This window comes from Bos taurus, chromosome 2 (genome assembly GCF_002263795.3).
Source record: "Bos taurus isolate L1 Dominette 01449 registration number 42190680 breed Hereford chromosome 2, ARS-UCD2.0, whole genome shotgun sequence".
Classification (NCBI taxonomy): domain Eukaryota; kingdom Metazoa; phylum Chordata; class Mammalia; order Artiodactyla; family Bovidae; genus Bos; species Bos taurus.
In genome coordinates, this window is record NC_037329.1 from 36,743,279 (window position 1) to 36,763,820 (window position 20,542).

Sequence of the window (20,542 nt, forward strand, 5' to 3'; positions counted from 1 at the left end):
AGCAGGCAGCATAAGGCCTGTTGACTCAGAGTGGGGAGACCAAGTCAGAAACTTGACTCTCATTTGCTTCAGATTTATTTGCTAGAAAGAAAGAGCTTTTCTGATAACTTGGAAAAGAGCTCTTCATTCTTGTGAAAACGTTAGACACTTTCCACTCCACACAGTTATACATTAAAATGTTTATAATATGCTTTTCATAGGTATTAAAATAATAGATGTCTAGGGAATGAGTTTTGATATTATTTGATGTTGGCCTACCATGATCAAATTTTTTTTTACACATTATTTAAGTCAACCTTGAAAAACAGATATAGATCTTAAGCTCTGAGAAGAAGGAATTAAAAATATTATTAAATTTAATCAGACTGTTATTTGTTTATCATTTTAATAAGTAAATATTTTGAAATAGTTAAATTTTAGGAACTTCCCTCGTGGTTCAGTGATTAGTTAGGACTCCATGCTTTCACTTCTGGGGGTGGGTTCAATTGCTGGTCAGGGAACTAGTATCCCACAAGCCACAAGGTGTAGCCAAAAAAAACCCAATTAAAATGTAAAATGTTATGTTTTAAGGCTAGTTAGCAGTTTTAAAAAAGTGTTTCTTTGCATTTTTTGTTTTCCTCATGAAATATATATATATTTGGTAATGTCCATATTGGGAATAGATTAATTACTAGCGTTTGCTAGAAGTTTGTTTCCTTCATTTTTCTCCCCCCGCCTTTTTTTTTTTTTTGGCAATTAACAAATAATATACCTTTTAGGACTTTTTGCTTTATAAACCTAAATTAAAGTTTCCTTCCTCTGGTGATTAACTTTAAAAATTTTATTTCTTTAATTAAATTATTCTCAAAGAAGTGATAATTGTTTGGTTTTGAAGAACTTCCACCTCATTATCCTTTGAGTGGGTGATTAACAAAACAGTGGTTCCTAGTTTGGGCAGTGTTCCTAGGACCTTTGTGGATATCAGAATCTGTGGATGGCCTTCTGTAAAATAGCATAGCATTTTCATACAGCCCATGCATATCCTTCTGTATACTTTAAATCATTTCTAGATTACTTATAATACCTAATGCTATGGAAATGCTATGGAAATAGTTGTAAATATGATATAACTGCTATGTAAATAGTTGCTGGATTTGGGGCAAATTCAAATTTTTCATTTTGGAACTCTGGAATTTTTTTTTCCCCAAAGATTTTTTGATCCTTGGTTGATGAATCTGTAAATATGGGACCTGCAGATGTGGAAGCTGTGGATACTGAGGGTCAACTGTAGTTGTGTCTTCCTGGGTGACCTTTGTTTGGATATTGTCTTTAAATCTGGTTTGCTGTAATTCTTCTTAGACTACGTGATTTTTAGGCTCCCGTCTTCTGTATTAATGGTCTTACTCTGAAATATTTTTGATTGTGCTTCCCTATCAGTAAAAATGTTTTGTAGCATAAATCATCCATATATGTAAATTTATGTTAATGAATCAAAAATTTAATATGATATACAATGTACTAAATAATGTAAATGAAAATAAGAGGAGATAAAGATGATATGAATAGGCTCATGAAATATTTTGCTAATGATGACTTTATATTATTAACCAATTTCTCAAAGTACATTGAACATTTAGGGGGATAATTGTTAACAATAATCAGTATCTATATTTTAAATAATGTATTGTTAAATCATAGTTAGTTATGACTGAGATCATCCTAGTTTTTTCCTCATAATGTGGCTGATAACTTGGAACAGAGGCATCAGCTTTGGCATTTTTATGTTCTTATGCTTTTCTTGCTAATATTATATTCTTAGTCCGTTTAGCCTGCTATAACAGAAAACCGTAGACTGGGTGGCTTATAAAAAACAGAAATTTATTTCTCACAGTTCTGGAAGCTGTGAGATCACGACTGAGGTGCTGGCAGATTCCAAGCTCTGCTCCCTAGTTCCATAGACCATGGCCATCTTTGTTTTGTTGTGTCTCCTAGTGTGGAGGGAGCAAGGGAGCGCTCTGGGGTTTCTTTTCATATAGGCAGTAATCCCATTCATAAAGGCTCTGCCCTCATGTCCTAATGTTACCTAGTACAGGGTCACTGCCCAAGTCACATAGTAGTTGATATTATGGTTCAGGTTTTTGAGAAAAGAAAAAGCTTTATTGTGATGTCAGCTGGCAAAGAGACAGGAGGCAGGCAGGACTCAACTCAAATCTATCTCCCAGATCTGGGGGTTTGGTCAAGCTTTTATGAGTTAACTGGTAGTGTTGGTATGTGGATCTTTCATGTGGGGGCTTTGGAACCTGGCTATTATGATAAAAGGGGCTTCGACATCAGATCTTCCTGGATAACGGACCCTTTGCTTCTGAACTGGTTCTGGTGTTCAGGTTCCGGTCATGTCCTTTGGTTTCATAGTTCCAGGTGAATTTGAGATCAGATTTTCTCCTCTTCACATGCTTCAGCTGCATGATTGGTGGTTCTTTACTTTCTTAAAAAGCAGCTCAGTATGTTTTTAGAAACAGGATAGGGTCAGTTTGGGCTAGTAACTAATTATCTCCTAGAGGCCCTCCTTCTAAATACCATCACCTTGTGGGTTAGAATTTCAACATAAATTTGGAGAGGGTGGCAACACGAACATTTAGACCATGGCTATTTAATCCATCAATTTTTTTTTTTAAGGAATCTTTTTATGCCCCTCTTATTTTGTGACAGTTGGTTTAAAATACAGTCATGTCGCAGTATCTGGTGGGGATTATTTTCAGGACCTCCATCAGTTCCAAAATCCATAGGTGCTCAAGCCCTTTAGTTAGCCCTCTGTATCCACAGATTGAACCAACCATGGATCGTACATACAGATGTGGTCTGGAGGCTATGGAGGGCCCACTGTAGATTATATAATTTGTAAAATCTGGTTTACCGTTGTGATGTGGTGACCAAATAATTAAGGATAACACTGTGAACTATTCTACCGTGTGCAACTCAGTCTTCCCACAGAATAGCCTGGATAACATATGTGATGCATAAGTGCCTAACATTCAACCCCACAGGGGTGTCTCTAGTCTCAATTCATATATTAAATATTAGTGTTAGTATTTAGCAAAATTTTCTTATTTTTCCTTAGTAAATTGTACTTTTGGGGGGAAGATCTAATTGGCTTTTTAAGGCAGTTCATGAATTGGACAGCATCCCATTAGCAACTAGAAGAGCACTCCAAGGGGTTGTACAAAATGAATGGTTTTTATAGGAAGAAGGGTGGGGCAAGGAAGCAACTAACCCAAGAAAAGAAAGAATGTTTTTAGGCCAGGACATCTTTTTGAGGTCAAAGGAAGGTAGGGATTTTTTTATGGTGCAGATTGCTTCTTTTTCTTCTGAGGAGGGTGTTAGATGGAGAAGACTCATGTGACAGATTACTTCGTTGGTGCAGACTAGAACATTATGAACTGGTTAAGATTGTATTTCTGGGGAAGTGTGTAACTTCCAATGTCAGGTCTTAAGTCTAGGTTTGATATTATGGGCTTTAGCACAAGCAATGCCATTTTGGGCCTGTGGTTTTCTCTTAACAATTCTCTCCCCTTTGATAAGACTCTCAGCTTAATAGAGAGATTTGAGTAAAAATTAATGTATTAGTGTCACTCTCAGCTAATTTGCAGCTTTGTTGATCCTTGGTGTGGCATGAGGTTTTTGGTTAATCTCCATGACATCTATGGATCACAGTTCCAGGTTATGGATTTTAAGTTGGTTGTTCTCTTGGTTACTTTTCTGACATTCCAGGCTTAGGGATATCATTTGCTTGGCAGTTAGCTGCTTCAAAACGCATTTAAAGTTTTTGAGAGAATACAACATCAGGGAGATTATTATGATTTAACTGTAAGCAGGATATTTGCCACTGTATGGAGTGCACTTCGGAGCCCTGATTCCCAAGACCCAAACCAATCAAAGAAAGACCTCCTTGAAGGAGTCACCCTTTTAAGTCAAGTGGCTTACTCAGTGGTCTTATGTAGCTGTGTTTTAACTTGCCCAGAATTATCGGTCCAGATACAACAGGTGGTGTTGGCCATAGCACACATACCTTTCTTGCTTAGCTAGAAGGTAATCAAGGGCTATTATATTATCAAGAACAACTTTGGTCAGAGAGTGTTAGGGTCTTTTCTGGGCAGCTAATGCTTTATCAGCAGCAAATTCTGTAGTACTTTCAAGAGTTAAGGAGAGATTTCTGATTATATTCTCATTCATATTTACTCCTAACCAGGGAAATATATGCCTGCCAAAGGAAGCAAACCCTATATCATGAAAATCCTCCTGGTAGGTTTTTTTTTTTTTTTTTTTTCCTTTTTAGAACAGTTAAGGACATAGTTAAATAACCTGAGAAGCATTCCCCAGCTGAGCACCAGCCATCTAAGCATTCATAAGCCCAAGTAGGAGAATAATCATAGACAAATATAAATTCTATCAGAGCATAATTGTCTGTTCAAATCAGAAGGAAGTTAGATTTTTTTCTAGCCTGAAATAAAAAGTTATTCTAAATTCCAGAGATCTGCTTCCCTTAGCAGTAGCCTGGGAGATACAGATGAAGGTGTTCTCTTTCAGGCCAATGTCAGCATAAAGGAAAAAAAGAAAAAATGAAAGGATTTCATGTTTAGCCAGACTAGGGAGTCTTGATCAGGCATCTTGGGCAGAAGCAGTCTACATTGATATCAACAACTTCTCTTTGTCAGTTTAATTTGTAGGTCTCCATTGTTTGTTCAGGATCAGGTATCAGGTAGGCCCTTTTTCAGCTGTGTACCCAAGGCTCAATACCTTCTAATTTTATAGCAATATCAGTGGTTAGGAGCAGTTGGTGTTTGGGACTCCAGGGTTGACTCTATTCTTAGTGATTCCAAATCAGAGGTGTGGGAGAAAATGGGAAATGTCTGGTAAGTCTAGCCAAATGTTGAGGAAACTAGAATTCAGATCTAGTCCAATCTATACACACACACACACACACACACACACACACACATACATATATGTATGTATGTATAAAACAAAAGCTCAAAGACATTAAGAGGACTGTAAAGTCTACAAAGGTACAAAGATAATTTTTCTCTCTACAATCACTCCCACTTTTCCCCAGATATAATCATTCCCCAGAGATAATACAAATTGCAAATTTGTATTAAACTTGGCCTGAGTAATCTATAAGTACAGCAAGAATAGTGATTGACCATATACGTTTACTTAAAAAATTACTTTGCCTGGAACCTTATAAGCAAGATACCAGGTTGATTTTTCCAAGCAGTTCCTTGAAGCTGTCTGGTCCCATCTGAGTCTATGCACATCTCTCTCAAATTATATTCCAGTTAAATCCTTGGTGCTGCTGCTGAGTCGCTTCAGTCGCGTCCGACTCTGTGCGACCCCATAGATGGCAGCCCACCAGGCTCCCCTGTCCTTGGGATTCTTCAGGCAAGAACACTGTTGTGAGTTGCCATTTCCTTCTCCAATGCATGAAATTGAAAGTGAAGTCGCTCAGTTGTGTCCGACTCTTCGCGACCCCATGGACTGCAGCCCACCAGGCTCCTCCGCCCATGGGATTTTCCAGGCAAGAGTACTGGAGTGGGTTGCCATTGCCCTCTCCTTGGTAGATATCCAGTATTTTCCCCCAAATTGGACTCTCTATGATTTTTCCTGCATTTAAATAAATTGTTTAGTCTTTTTTGCTTATGTATATCTCCTTAAGATAGAGAGGCTAAATATTAAATCTATACCTCATATATGATTTAATATTAATCTTTTTATATTACATGTATTTTAAATTTTAGTTTTAAATATGCATAGCAACTGTTTTCAGTGAAGTAGATTTATTTGCAAATAAAGTTGAACAAAGTCACAAAATTAAGCAGGCGTTATGATCTCAGGGGAGAATCATTCATCTAGGGGCACTTATAAGTATGTAGGACGTTTTGATTTCACAATGACTGAAGGGGAACTATTGACAGTGTTAACCATCTGTAAGGTTTGGAGCAGCCTCACTCCAGTGAATTGTCCCATCTAAGATAATAGCAGTAACTGTGAAACACAGGGCTAAAGTCATATTTTAGAGTTGTCATGTTTTAAGAAGACTCACAATTAATTCATAGATTTGCTCAGTTGTGTCCAACTCTTTGTGACCCCATAGACAGTAGCCCATCAGGCTCCTCTGTCCATGGGATTTTCCAGACAAGAATACTGGAGTGGGTTGCCATTCCCTTCTCTAGGGGATCTTCCCGACCCAGGGATCGAACCCAGGTCTACTACATTGCAGGCAGATTCTTTACCATCTGAGCCACCAAGAAAGCCAAGTAGGAAGAAGGAGTTATATAAATAATTACAATGAAGTATGATAAGTACATCAGAACACTTAGATTTCTTGTAAAGAGGTAGCTGTGAGAGGGGTAAGGGTTTAGGGAGCAAGTCATCATTTTGTTAAACTCTTTGAGGGCAAGGACTGCCTGTGTTTTTTCATCTAAAAGTTATATATTTACAACAAATAGCACTGGACCTTAAACTTGGTAGTATAACCATAGTTAATAAATATTAGTGATCAAATAAGTTGATATCCTAGCATTTATTTGGGTGGGTGTACCATCTGAACAAATTTTTTTTAAGTTCTCTTTTTTAAGTCTTTATTGAATTTGCTATAATAATATTGCTTCTGTTTTATGTAATTTTTGTCTGGAAGACATGTAAGATCTTAACTCCCCAACCATGGGTCAGGTCTGTACCCCCTGCACTGGGAGGCGAAGTCTTAACCATTGGACTTCTGGGGAAGTCCCCTGATCAAATTTTGAAGAATTAATTGATGTATGTCCAGGTAGAAAAAGAGAGAAGGCACAGACAGTCTTAAAAGAACTCAGGCGTTGTAGGAAGTGTTAGCAAATAATGTTGGAAGATGACGCTTAAATGAAGCATTGAAGAAGCTTGCAAGTATTTAGAAAGGGGGAAAATATGATTAGATTTAGGTTTCAAAAAGGTATCTCTCTTAGCACTGTGGAAGATGTAGAGGGAGAAGAGAGAGACATTTTCATTTCTTAGGCATGAACTTAACACATGTAAGACCTTGTAGGATTGAAATATTACCTGAAAATCAAGTTGTTATACTTTAATTTATATTACTTAGAGTTTATAGTGGGGCTTCCCAGGTGGCTAGTGGTAAAGAATCCACCTGCCAATGTGAGAGACGCAGGAGACATGGGTTCAGTCTCTGGGTTGGGAAGATACCCTGGAGTAGGAAATGGCAACCTGCTTCAGTGTTCTTGCCTGAAAAATTCCGTGTGCAGAGGAACCTAGTGGCTGCAGTCCATGGGGTTGCAAAGAGTTGGATAGGACTGACCTACTAAGCATGCATGCACAATTATATTATTCTAGTCTATATTTTGTATTGAATAATTTTAATTTCTTAATGCATTTTTGGTTATTCTTTAAAACTGACCAAATTTTTTAATGTTCAAAATAATTCACTTATGCCAGTGGTTTTTGGATACAGACAGGAGAATAATTAGTAATTTTGCTCAATTTTTTTAAGTAAGATATTTATAAGCCTAAAGTTACTAAACTGGTTCAACTAAAGATTAGTTACATTTTAAGGTAGTTTGACAATAAGCTTAGTAGTAATTCTCAAGAAAAATTCTGAGCTGTATATAGAATTAGATTATTTGATTACTTCTACTCAGCAGATTTATATAAAGCCTGGCACCTTCCACACAAAAACCCAAACAAGGTCACAAAATGAAAGCAGGTATTTTTCAGAGTCAAGTAATAACTTTTAATTTTGAGATCCTCTACATCCTCAAATTCTTTTTTGCTATGCTGATTGTAACTTCTGATCATAATATAATTACCACAAATTCTAGATCCTCAATAACTTATTAGTTAAATGTAGTAGAACTTTCTTAATGTGATTTTTAATGTTAAAGTTGGAACTGTGAAATAAATATATTACTATAAAAACAATAATTACATATTTGCCATGTAAAATTATTCATTAATACATTTAAATTCTGAATATTAAATCTGCTTTCCTCATACTTAAAAATAAAAAAGTTTCTTAATGAGAAATGTAAAGGTGACTTTTGCTAAAATGTGGGATAAGTGGGATGTAAAGAAGAAAGCCGTTTATTTAGGTCAGTAAGGCTTTAGGTAAGCATTCAGGCAAGAAGCAGGTACAGCTGACAAGCCTTCTCATAAGAAGAGAGAACTGGAAAACTTCAAAGCCATCTGGCTGGTGCCATTTAACGTAGGGACAAAGTCCTAGTCATTAATGACAGCATTACCATATTCCGGCCATAAAACTAATACATGGGAAGTGTCTAGATGTGTTAGGTGATTCTGAGTATCAGAAAAAAGATAGACTCTTATTAAAGGAAGAAGGGAAAGTATCTTAACTTTTATTTAGAATATTTAAATATGGATAATTAAATTTCACTTGTCATGGGGTTCTCAAGGCAAGAATGCTGAAGTGTCTGCCATTCCCTTCTCCAGTGGGCCACGTTTTGTGCTGCACTCAATATGCCAGCAAATTTGGAAAACTCAGCAGATTGGAAAAGGTCAGTTTTCATTCCAATCCCAAAGAAAGGCAATGCCAACGAATGCTCAAACTACCACACAATTGCACTGTCTCACATGCTAGCAAGATAATGCGCAAAATCCTTCAAGCTAGGCTTCAACAGTACGTGAACAGAAAACTCCCAGATATACAAGCTATATTTAGAAAAGCCAGAGGAACCAGAGATCAAATTGCCAACATCCACTGGGTCATAGAAAAAGCAAGAGAATCTAGAAAAACATGTGCTTCATTGACTACGTGAAAACCTTTGACTGTGTGTATCACAACAAACTGTGGAAAATTCTTCAAAAGTTGGGAATACCAGACCACCATTCCTGCCTCCTGAGAAATCTGTATGCAGATCAAGAAGCAACACTAGAACCAGACGTGGAACAACAGACTGGTTCCAAGTTGGGAAAGGAGTACATCAAGGCTGTATATTGTCACCTTGCTTATTTAACTTATATGCAGAGTAAATCATGTGAAATGCTAGGCTGGGTGAAGCACAAGCTGGAATCAAGATTGCTGGGAGAAATATCAATTACCTCAGATATGCACATGACACCACACTTATGGTAGAAAGGGAAGAGGAACTGAAGAGCTTCTTGATGAAAGTGAAAGAGGAGAGTGAGAAAGCTGGCTTGAAACTCAGCATTGAAAAAACTAAGATCATGGTATCCGGTCCCATCACTTCATGGCAAATAGGTGGGAAAAGAGTGGAAACAGTGGAAACATTGACAGGCTTTGTTTTTTTGGGCTCCAAAATCACTGCAGATGGTGACTGCAGCCATGAAATTAAAAGATGCTTGCTCCTTGGAAAAAAAGCTATGACAAATCTAGACAGCATATTAAAACCAGAGACATTACTTTACCAACAAAGGTCCATCTAGTCAAAGCTATGGTTTTTCCAGTAGTCATGTTTGGATGTGAGAGTTGGACTGTAAAGAAAGCTGAGTGCCAAAGAATTGATGCTTTTGAACTGTAGTGTTGAGAGTCCCTTGGACTGGCAAGGAGATCAAATTAGTTAATCCTAAAGTAAATCAGTCCTGAATTGATGCTTTTGAACTGTGGTGTTGGAGAAGACTCTTGCGAGTCCCTTGGACTGCAAGGAGATCAGTCCTGGGTGTTCATTGGAAGGACTGATGTTGAAACTTCAGTTCCAATACTTTGGCCACCTGATGCGAAGAACTGACTGTCTTTTCTAATGGAAAAGACTCTGAAGCTAGGAAAGATTGAATGCAGGAGGAGAAGTGGATGACAGAGAATGAGATGGTTGGATGACATCACTGACGCAATGGACATGAGTTTATCAAGCTCTGGGAGTTGGTGATGGACAGGGGAAGCCCCGCATGCTGCAGTCCATGGGGTCACAAAGAGTCCGACATGACTGAGCAACTGACCATACTGTACATTATATCCCATGAGGTTTATATACGATTCTCTTCATCTGTTTTAAGCACGCCCTTTCCCCCCACCCCCTGCCTCATCTATTGCCTCTGGCAACCACCAATGTGTTCTCTGTATCTATAAGTTTGGTGGTTTTTGTTGTGTATGTGTTGTTTTTTCTTTTTTAAAATTCCATGTATAAGTGAGATCATATGGCATTAATCTTAGCCATATTTTAGTTAGCATAATGCCCTCAAGGTACAAACACATCACAGATGGCAGGATTTCCTTCTTTTTTATTGCTGAATAATCTTATCTATCTATATATTTTTACTTTTTTTCTTTAACCATTGATAGTTGACACAGGTTGTTTCTATGTCTTGGCTGCTATAAATATTGCTACAGTGAACATAGGGATGCATATATGTGGTCCAGTTAGTATTTTCATTTTCTTTGGATAAATACCCAGATGTGGAATTGTTGGGGCATATGGTGGTTCTGATTTTAACTTTTAAAAAATTAATTAATTAATTTGGTCACACCAGGTCTTTGTTGTGGCGTCCGGGATCTTTAGTTGTGGCATGTGGAATCTATTCATTTCCTTATCAGGGGTAGAACCCAGGCCCTCTGCATTGGGAGCCTGGAGTCTTAACAACTGGATCCCCAGGGAAGTCCCATTTCTTTTTTTCTTAATATTCTTTTCTATTATGGTTTATCACAGGACACTGAATATAGTTCTCTATGCTATACAGTAGGACCTTGTTGTTGTCTTAATTTCTCTTTCTGATAGTTCATTTTTAGTGTATAGAAACAGAACAGAATTTTGCATATTAATTTTGTATCCTGAAGCTTTACTGAATCCCATTTTTCAATTGTGACTAGTTTTTTTTTTGGTAGAATTTTATGGTTTTCTGTATATAATATGTCACCTGTAAGTAGAGACAGTTTTACTCCTTCCTTTTTTATTTAGATGTCTTTTTTTTCTGTTTCTTATCTAACAGCTCTGGCTAGAGCTTCCAATACTAACTACAAACTGCTTTAAAAAAATAAAGTCTATAAAAACCAACCAACCTATATGAAAATCCTTGCAATAACCTGTAATACCCTGCATGATCATCCGGGTTTGATTTCCGGGTTGGGAAGATCCCCTGGAAAAGAAAATGGCAATCCACTCCAGTATTCTTGCCTGGAGAATCCCATGGACAGAGGAGCCTGGCAGGCTATAGTCCACGGGGTCACAAGAGCTGGACACGACTTAGCGACCAAACCACCACTGATCATCCTTATAGCCCCTTAGCTTTTTTTTCATCATGTGACATGATTGCGCGACTACACTTTCTTTTTTTCAGATAACCTCTTGGCTTGTTCTTATTTCTTTCAACTGCTGCTTGAGAGGGTTGGTGACTTCTTCCTTTAATACCCTAACCAAAATTGGAAACCCTTCACCTTTCACTTACTCTCTATCCCTTGTTATGCTCTGTTTTTTCTCATGGCACTTACACCCTTCAAATATTTTTATTATAGTTTTTCTGCAGAAGAAGGCAAGAATTATTTTTGTTTTGGTTCACTAGCAAATAGTATCTAGACAGCACTTGGCACCTGGTAGGCACTGAATACATTTTTCGTGGAATAAATGAATCTTGTGTTGTTATAATTGATGTACTTGTCTCTGTTTCACTTGCCTGTAAGCTTGATAGGCAAGTGCTGCAACTCCTCAGTCTGTTTCTTCAGGGTTTAGCACACATGGTTGCATATATTTGTTTGATTTATTAAAAAAATGCTTCTCATTTTACAGAAGTATAATCATAACAAAATAACACTGGAAATTTTTCGCTTATGTTTACAAGTATGTTTTTAGTTGCCATGGATACTTCATAATTGTACATATCATTTTGTTGAGTTAACTTTCAAAATTCTTATGAAACTATGTAGGAATTAATACAATCAGTAGCAGCAAAAAATTCTCTAGGGCTGATCTTTAGTCCTCAACTGTTTATTATTATCAGAATTTAAGTTTTTTGCAATGTGTCTTTATTACAGGTAAGGTTTCAATTAATAGTTTAGGAAGGCTTTAATTCAGTAACTTGCAAATATAACATGTTATGAAAAATGCATGAAAATTGGCATTTAAACAGCCCGTATATTTCTGTTGTGAAAAGATTCACTTTTAAGTAGTGCAAACTGCCCTAGTGCATTTATATTTTTTCTTGGTACTTGTTTTTATTACAAATATACTTTTATTTGGAAAAACTCAAATCCATCACTTTATAAAGTAAATGTATCCCCTTTGGCCCTGCCAATTGCCATTTCGAAAATCGTTCTTAAAAATGTTTGCTCTGTATCCTTTCAAACCTTTTTATTTGCATATGACTAGGTGCTTCCCAGGTGACTCAGTGGTAAAGAATCTACTTTCCAATGCAGGGGACCTAAGAGATGTGTGTTCAATCCCTGGGTCAGGAAGATCCCCTGGAAGAGAAAATGGCAACTCGCTCCAGTATTCTTGCCTGGAAAATTCCATGGACAGAGGAGCCTGGTGGACTACAGTCCATTGGGTCACAAAGAGTGGGACATGACTGAGCATGAATGCACATATATAAATAAATGTATATATATGGTTGGCCCTCCGTATACATGGGTTCCACATCAGTGGATTCAACCAGCCTTGGACTGAAAATATTTAGGAAAAAGAAATTCCAAAAAGTACCAGAAAGCAGAACTTGAATTTGTTGAACTGGCAACTATTTACATAGCATTTACATTGTATTTACTACTATTTACATAGCATTTACTTTGTGTTAGGTATTATAAATAATCTGGAGAGGATTTAAAAGTATACTGGAGGATGTGCATAGATTAGCAAATACTGTGCCATTTTATATCAAGGACTTGAGCCTTTTCAGATTTTAGTATCCTTGTGGGTCCTGGAACCAGTTCCCTGTAGATACAAAAGGACAAGTGCATACGTAAAAACTAAAATTAAAAAAAATTAATGTCTAAGTTATCCTAAGATAAGTAGTTTATCTCTTTGAACTTGTGTCACAGAGATCTGCTACTGCTACTGCTAAGTTACTTCAGTCGTGTCTGACTCTGTGCGACCCCATAGACCGCAGCCCACCAGGCAAGAACACTGGAGTGGGTTGCCATTTCCTTCTCCAATGCATGAAACTGAAAAGTGAAAGTGAAGTCCCTCAGTCATGTCCGACTCTTAGCAACCCCATGGACTGCAGCCTACCAGGCTCCTCTGCCTATGGGATTTTCCAGGCAAGAGTACTGGAGTGGGATGCCATCACCTTCTCTGCACAGAGATCTAAAATGTCAATAAACGTCAATAAATAAAGTGTCTTCTTTGTAAAATTGCACAGTGATGTTTAATTTTTTAATAATTTTTTGACAGTTTATCTTTAATTATAATTAACAGTCAGTTCAGTTCAGTTCAGTCGCTCGGTCGTGTCCGACTCTTTGCGACCCCATGAATTGCAGCACGCCAGGCCTCCCTGTCCATCACCAACTCCCGGAGTTCACTCAGACTCACGTCCATCACGTCGGTGATGCCATCCAGCCATCTCATCTTCTGTCGTCCCCTTCTCCTCCTGCCCCCAATCCCTCCCAGCATCAGAGTCTTTTCCAATGAGTCAACTCTTTGCATGAGGTGGCCAAAGTACTGGAGTTTCAGCTTCAGCATCATTCCTTCCAAAGAAATCCCAGGGCTGATCTCCTTCAGAATGGACTGGTTGGATCTCCTTGCAGTCCAAGGGACTCTCAAGAGTCTTCTCCAACACCACAGTTCAAAAGCATCAGTTCTTCGGCACTCAGTCTTCTTCACAGTCCAACTCTCACATCCATAGAGGACCACAGGAAAAACCATAGCCTTGACTAGACGGACCTTTGTTGGCAAAGTAATGTCTCTGCTTTTGAATATGCTATCTAGGTTGGTCATAACTTTCCTTCCAAGGAGTAAGCGTCTTTTAATTTCATGGCTGCAGTCACTATCTGCAGTGATTTTGGAGCCCAAAAAAGTAAAGTCTGACACTGTTTACACTGTTTCCCCATCTATTTGCCACGAAGTGATGGGACCAGATGCCATGATCTTCGTTTTCTGAATGTTGAGCTTTAAGCCAACTTTTTCACTCTCCTCTTTCACCTTCATCAAGAGGCTTTTTAGTTCCTCTTCACTTTCTGCCATAAGGGTGGTGTCATCTGCATATCTGAGGTTATTGATATTTCTCCCAGCAGTCTTGATTCCAGCTTGTGTTTCTTCCAGCCCAGCATTTCTCATGATGTACTCTGCATATAAGTTGAATAAGCAGGGTGACAATATACAGCCTTGATGTACTCCTTTTCCTATTTGTGGGTTATACAAATTTAAATATTTTCTGCTGTAGAGTATATTATGAATCTACAAAGAGGGTAAATTATGTTCAGAATTTCCTGAACTTATATGACTAATATTTTCATGAGGCTTGTAATTCTTTCAAAGCACATGTCATTTTACTGGTTCTCTATTAAAAGTATTTGTAGCTGTGGTCAGTCTTCTTATGTTACTTGTAAGGAAATTGAGACTCAGGTAGTAGGAAATTGAAACCATACCCTTTGTTTCTTAATTCTTGTCCCATGTTGCTCCTGTTGCTTTGAATTTAATCTTCATTTAATACTTTTTCCTGAATTCAAATATAAAAGTTAGAGACTGGAATTTTTTATAAGGAAAATATGTTTTGTATATTGATACTATGATAAGGTAACATTGGTATGTCTTTAGGTTTTTCTTTATGTCAGTATTGCTATGTCTTGGTAGGCAATTCTTTGCAAGGTGAGGAAAAGTTAGGATTCAGTCAAGTTTCTCTTTGAAGTGTACAGGCTTCCCTGGTAGCCCAGCTGGTAAAGAATCTTCCTGCAATGCAGGAAACCCTGGTTCGATTCCTGGATTGGAAAGATCCACTGGAGAAGGGATAGGCTACCCACTCCAGTGTTCTTGGGCTTCCCTGGTGACTCAGCTGGTAAAGAATCCGCCTGCAATGTGTGAGACCTGGGTTTGATCCCTGGATTGGGAAGATCCTCTGGAGAAGGGAAAGAGGCTACCCACTCCAGTATTCTGGCCTGGACAATTCCATGGACTGTATAGTCCCTGGGATTGCAAAGACATACAACTGAGCAACTTTCACTAATGCAGTTTACTGCAGAAAAGAAAATATTTAACTTTGTGTAATCCACTCTTTTTCATTATTAGAGACAAAAGGAATTATGAAAAATTACACAGCTTTCCTTATGTCACTTAAGTCCTCTGATATAAATGAACTACTAGTTCCTTTCTCATGTTGAATAATTCTTTCAATTACTTTTAAGTTACTTTGAAAGTAGTATGGAGTTTGGATGTGTCTAGTAAATTTCTTAGCTACTTCTTTTGCCTTAGTCTTCATCATTCAAGTTACCAGTTCTAATTATTGTGTGTATAGGAAGAGTCTAGTCAGTCTTGGTTAATTCTAGGTATGTTTTAAAATAGAGATAATGTTGAATCTTGTCACCTTAATTGGTCATACTTTGGCCATTCCCTGAACTAAGTTCCTTCCCTTTTTCTATGGATATATTCTTGGTTAACCCAATCTCTTTATCAGGAAACAGAAATTTCTTTTTTTTTCGCTGTTAAAGATGTTTCTGTGAGAACTCTCTGTGTCTGATTATTTCCTTAAGATGAAGTAGAATTATTGGATCAAAGAGTGTATACATTAAATTTTATTAGTTTGGCAGATTTCCATACAGAAAAGTTGTGCCAATGTCTATTTTCATTAACTGTGTGAGAGTATGCATTTTCCCACCCTTTTAATCCTTACGAATCTGATAAAGAGAAAACTGTATATTATTTAGATTAATGTTTATTAGAACATTAGATGTAAATCATCATCAGTTTTCTTTGGTATTTATGTTTTCTTTGCAATTACCTGCCTGTATATTTTGTCCACTATTCTTTTAAGTGGATGTCCTATTTTATTTATTCATGAGAATAAAAATTTTACCACATATGTTGCAAATATATTTCTCACAGTTTGTTGTTTACAAACTGTTGTTTAACCTTGTATAAATAACTATCAATTTAATTGTATATATTGTTCTTATATGAGATTTTCATTTTGTAAGTACTAAGATCTTTTTTCCCTGTATATTTTATAGCTTTGATATTAAAATATAAGCTGACTTACTATAGCTAAGAGAACAAAACTGCTAAGTAAGAGAAAACTTTATTTATTTTACATATAATAGGCCAGAGGGGAGTGATTGAGGAATGGCTTTTTTATCCCAACCACATAAATTCTATATGAGAGTCCAAAGTGACTGTACTATTTGTTGCTTTGCTTTCTCCCAGCATCACGAAGGGAGAAAGAAGTGGAAAGTAAGCCTGTTTTAAGAATATAACTTGGAAGTTGCACAAAGCACTTTGTTCATATCAGGTTGTCCAGAACTTAGTTGCAGGCTACGAGAGAGCTTTGGAAGATGAAACTGACAACTGACCGTGAAGTGTCCAGGTAAAATGTGGGTTTTTGTGTAGTGTTGGGGAATAGAGTTCTGTCACTTGGCTAAAAAGGAGAGATGGATATAGAGGGGATAAAAAGTAGTTTGTGACACAGGTACCATGCTTACTTAGCTGGAGGTCATTATTTGTGCCAAAGTGATTTTGCTGATATTTTTAAATGTTTCCTTTTTAGTCCTATTTGGAAATCTGGAGTTGTGTGTTATGGATTCAATTTAATTTTTCTCTTAAATTTCTGGTCAGTTGTCCCAACACTGTTTATGGAACATTTATCCTTTCTTTTCACTAATTTGAAATACCACTTAAAAAATATATACTAGTTTTTTTCACAGGGTTGTTTTTGTATTCTTTGTTTTTTTCCAACTTATTTCTTCTGTGGTACCTCACTTTTAATTGCCAGTTTTTTAAGTTTTGGTATTTCTTAGGGTTAACCTCTCATCCTTGCTCATTTATTTCAGAATTCTGTTAATGATATTTTTTGGGTATATTGTGACTGTATTTGTCAAGTTCCAGAAAATAACGCTTTGTGTTTTGATTGGGATTAGATTAAATTCACAAATTTTAATTCATTATGTTGTTTTATTTCATTTTATAATTTATAGAGACAGAATTTTTCATTATTTTCCTGAGACTAGAGAGTAGTCATTCGTTCTTGTTTCCTGACATACATCTTTTTCATTAATCTTTCATATACTGTGTTTATTTCATGCCTTTTAATGACAGAATTTTTGTTCATCTCCCTTTTTCTCAGGACAGATTTATATAGACCTATTATTAAGAATATGCAGGTAGATTCTTGATTTCCATCCCTGTTTACTTGATACTGTCTTATATCCAGAAGGGTTTGATAATATAGCTTTATTCAATCATTTAGTTCCTCATTCTGTAGCCTAAGAGGGTTAAGGAGGACCTTTGACTTTGTTGATTTTTTTTTTCCTTTGAAACCATTACTTTAGCATCTAGCCTCATACCTTTGAAAAAATGCCTGACGAGTCCCCAGTTCTGTTTTCATTTCCACTTTAGAGTGCCCATTTGGTAAGGAGATATTTGAAATTTTAGCCTGCTACCTTAGAGCTCTCTACCTGGTGAGACTTTATCAATCCATGCTCCCATCCCTACCAAGTGCAGCCTCTGTCATTGTTATTCTAGAGCTCTGAAAAAACTCCAGGGAGATTGGTATCTACCTCTCCTATAGTATCCTCCTTATATATTGCCAACTTGACAAATTCTCCCTCTAACCACACCCCATAATCAGAGCAAGCCTTAACTACTCTTTGGAATCTAGGTCAGAGGTAAACTGTGAGGACTGGCTCTATTCATTCTCTTTCAGCTGTGCTTCTGCAGTAATGAATGCTTTTGATCAATGGCAAAATAAGCATATCCCAATGTGGACAGGCCTTTTACTGTGAGTGACTCTCTTCTGTCTTCATTTCCTTTTCCTAATTCGATCCTTTATTTTCTTGGTTCTGGTTATAAATACAATGATTCAGGTTAAAACCTTCTCAGTGAAGAGCTTATCTTGAGAGTCAGAACTGAAACACCATTATTTATTGTTTGCTCTCCTGTTGGTTCTTCCATACTTGCTCAAAAAAAAAAAAAGCTTTTAAAATCACTATCTGATTCCGTTTTTATATTCTCTATATATTTTTTTATTCTGTTTTTATAGTGTAGTAGAAATTTTGGAAATAGTACATGTTTGCGTATTGCAAAGCATCACAAAATAAAGTGCCAAGGTGCCTATGGTTCCATAAGGTATCTAGCACATATTATATAAGATAATCTTGATGGTTTATATCTAGTAAGATAGTCACACTATCCTATTTTTGGTTCTGCATAACCATTTTCTTTTTATATTTCCCTTCATTTGCTCCTGTCACGTGATCAAGAGAAGTACTTCCAGTTGTTTAGGTTTGGAGCACACTGGTGTTTAAGTCCTCTGTGATCTGCCACTTTACTGTCTGTATAATTTTGGTAAAATCATTTAATCTCTCTCTTCACTTCAATTTCCTTTCCTGCAGTGATACTTGCTTTATGTACTTCATTAATATGTTAAGAAATATGAAAATACGTGTAAATTATTTTCATAAGTTGCAAAATTTCATTCCAGTAGACAAGATTAGAGCAAGGACACCAAACAAAATTCCAGGAGATAGTTTTGGAGTTCTATCAGAAGACTGTTTACTACTTATATCTTTTCTATAGTTAAACCAGAGCATTAAACCCTTCAATAAATATAAAGTTTCACTAACCTTTTTGTGATGTATATTCTTTATAGAGCTTATCTAGTGATGATGTAAGGCAAAAACCAAGAGTAATACATAATGTGAGAAAGCAACAGTGTCCAGTCCTCTGTGTGTGATATCAACATAAATGCTTTAATATTGTCGAAATGAGTTTTGTCTGAATGTATGACTTCTAATTTACTAAGGCTCAGATTGATAGAAAGTTAACATAAAAATAGATGGGAAAAAAGCACTCTAATCTGCTTAGCTCATGTGTTCATGGTTTGTGTTAACCATCTTAAGCTATGCTTCCTTTTAATCATTATAAACTGAGACTCAGTGAATAATAAGATAAAACTTATAATTGAAAGGAAAAGTAAGATTAAAATATAATGAAAGAAGAAACAAAAAGGCTTCTGAAAAATTAAAACAATGAAGCAGCAAAAAAGGAAATAAACCAAAAGTAAGATAAAATATTTTAAATGCATAGAATAAAAATAAAGTGCTTATAGAGTCTCATAAGTATTAGACACAGAAGTTGACATTTTATTCATTCTGCTATTACTGAATTGTAGTTGCCAATCACCACTCTGGCTGAGTCAACAGAAAACTGATTTGACCCATGAAATGTTAGTCAGCAAGAACTGAATTCAGTGACATAAAAACTTTTTTCAACATCTGTAACACGATAAACAAATGTCAGTTCAGTTCAGTCACTCAGTCATGTCCAACTCTCCGACTCCATAAACAAACATAGCTAGAGGTAATTGCCCACCAGTACTGAATCTTAATCTAAATTACTGACCAAGGTACAGAATTCCCTTATGCAAATGACCCCATTATATTTGCCCAGTTTCATGAAAGTCATGGATCTGACATTGTTCACAATTAGGTATGATAAATTGACCGTGCTTTTAAATTACATATAGTTTTTAAAATTACTTTTCTAAGAGCTGTGGTGGTGGTTTAGTTGCTAAGTCATGTCCAACTCTTGCTACCTCAAGGACTGTAGACTTGGAATCCCAGACTCCTCTGTCCATAGGATTTCCCAGGCAAGAATACTGGAGTGGGTTGCCATTTCCTTCTCCAGGGGAACTTCCCAACTCAGGAATTGAACCTAGGTCTCCTGCACTGCAGACAGATTCTTTACTGATTGAGCTATGAGGGAATCCTATATGTTAAAATTCCTTGTATTCTTTAGTGTTTTGAATTAGAGTTCCATATGTAGCTTCTGCCTAAGCAAATTTTTGTCTCTTTATATGTAGTTTCAGACTGCAGAAAAGTTGCAAGAATAAGAATTCTGGAGAATACCCAACATAGCCTTGATCCTTTTCCTAAATTCACCTACTTTTTTTGTTGTTGTTCTGAATCATTTGAGTGGTGACCCTTTAACCCTAATGCTTCAGTGTTTAATCCTTAAGAATAAGGATAAAGTTATAATCTCCTGTGCATATTTCTGTTTTATGGAGGGAATATTGTCCTTAGTATTTTTTTTTTTTGTGCTTCCATTCTACACAGAATCCATTCTAGGATCAAGCTTTGAAATTGACTGTCATTTCTCTTTGGTTTCCTTTAAGCTGTAAGTTCTCTACAGGTTTCTTTAACCCTGATATGTTTGAAGAAAATATTCCCCCCACCATCCCCCACCCCACCACTTTCTTTCCAATTGAGTGCTACTGATTTAGGATTGGCTGATGTCTCCTCATGGTTAGATTCAAGTTACACATTCCAGGTCAGAACACTACAGAATACTTGCATTGTTAGTGACCACCTTTATGTTCCGTTCATTGCAGTTAACTCATTGGACTTCCTTTCTGCTTTGCCCTAGTTGTACTGCACACAATCAGGATGTCATGTAAGTGTGCTCTTAAAAGAACA

The 20,542-nt window shown here is 36.7% G+C and overlaps 1 protein-coding gene across 22 annotated transcripts in view; it reads left to right on the top strand.

The window, feature by feature from the left end:
• The window catches only part of BAZ2B (bromodomain adjacent to zinc finger domain 2B), a 331,716-nt gene that overhangs the window by 27,921 nt on the left and 283,253 nt on the right, over window positions 1-20,542 (top strand). The window contains exon 1 of one of the 22 annotated variants that reach the window (XM_059875504.1): window positions 1-20,519. This exon is cut by the window's left edge and continues 27,921 nt beyond it. The exons of the other annotated variants lie outside the window; for them this stretch is intronic. The gene's annotated coding sequence lies outside the window, so the exon portion shown is untranslated. The remainder of the gene's footprint in view (window positions 20,520-20,542) is intronic. 22 annotated transcript variants of the gene reach the window in all.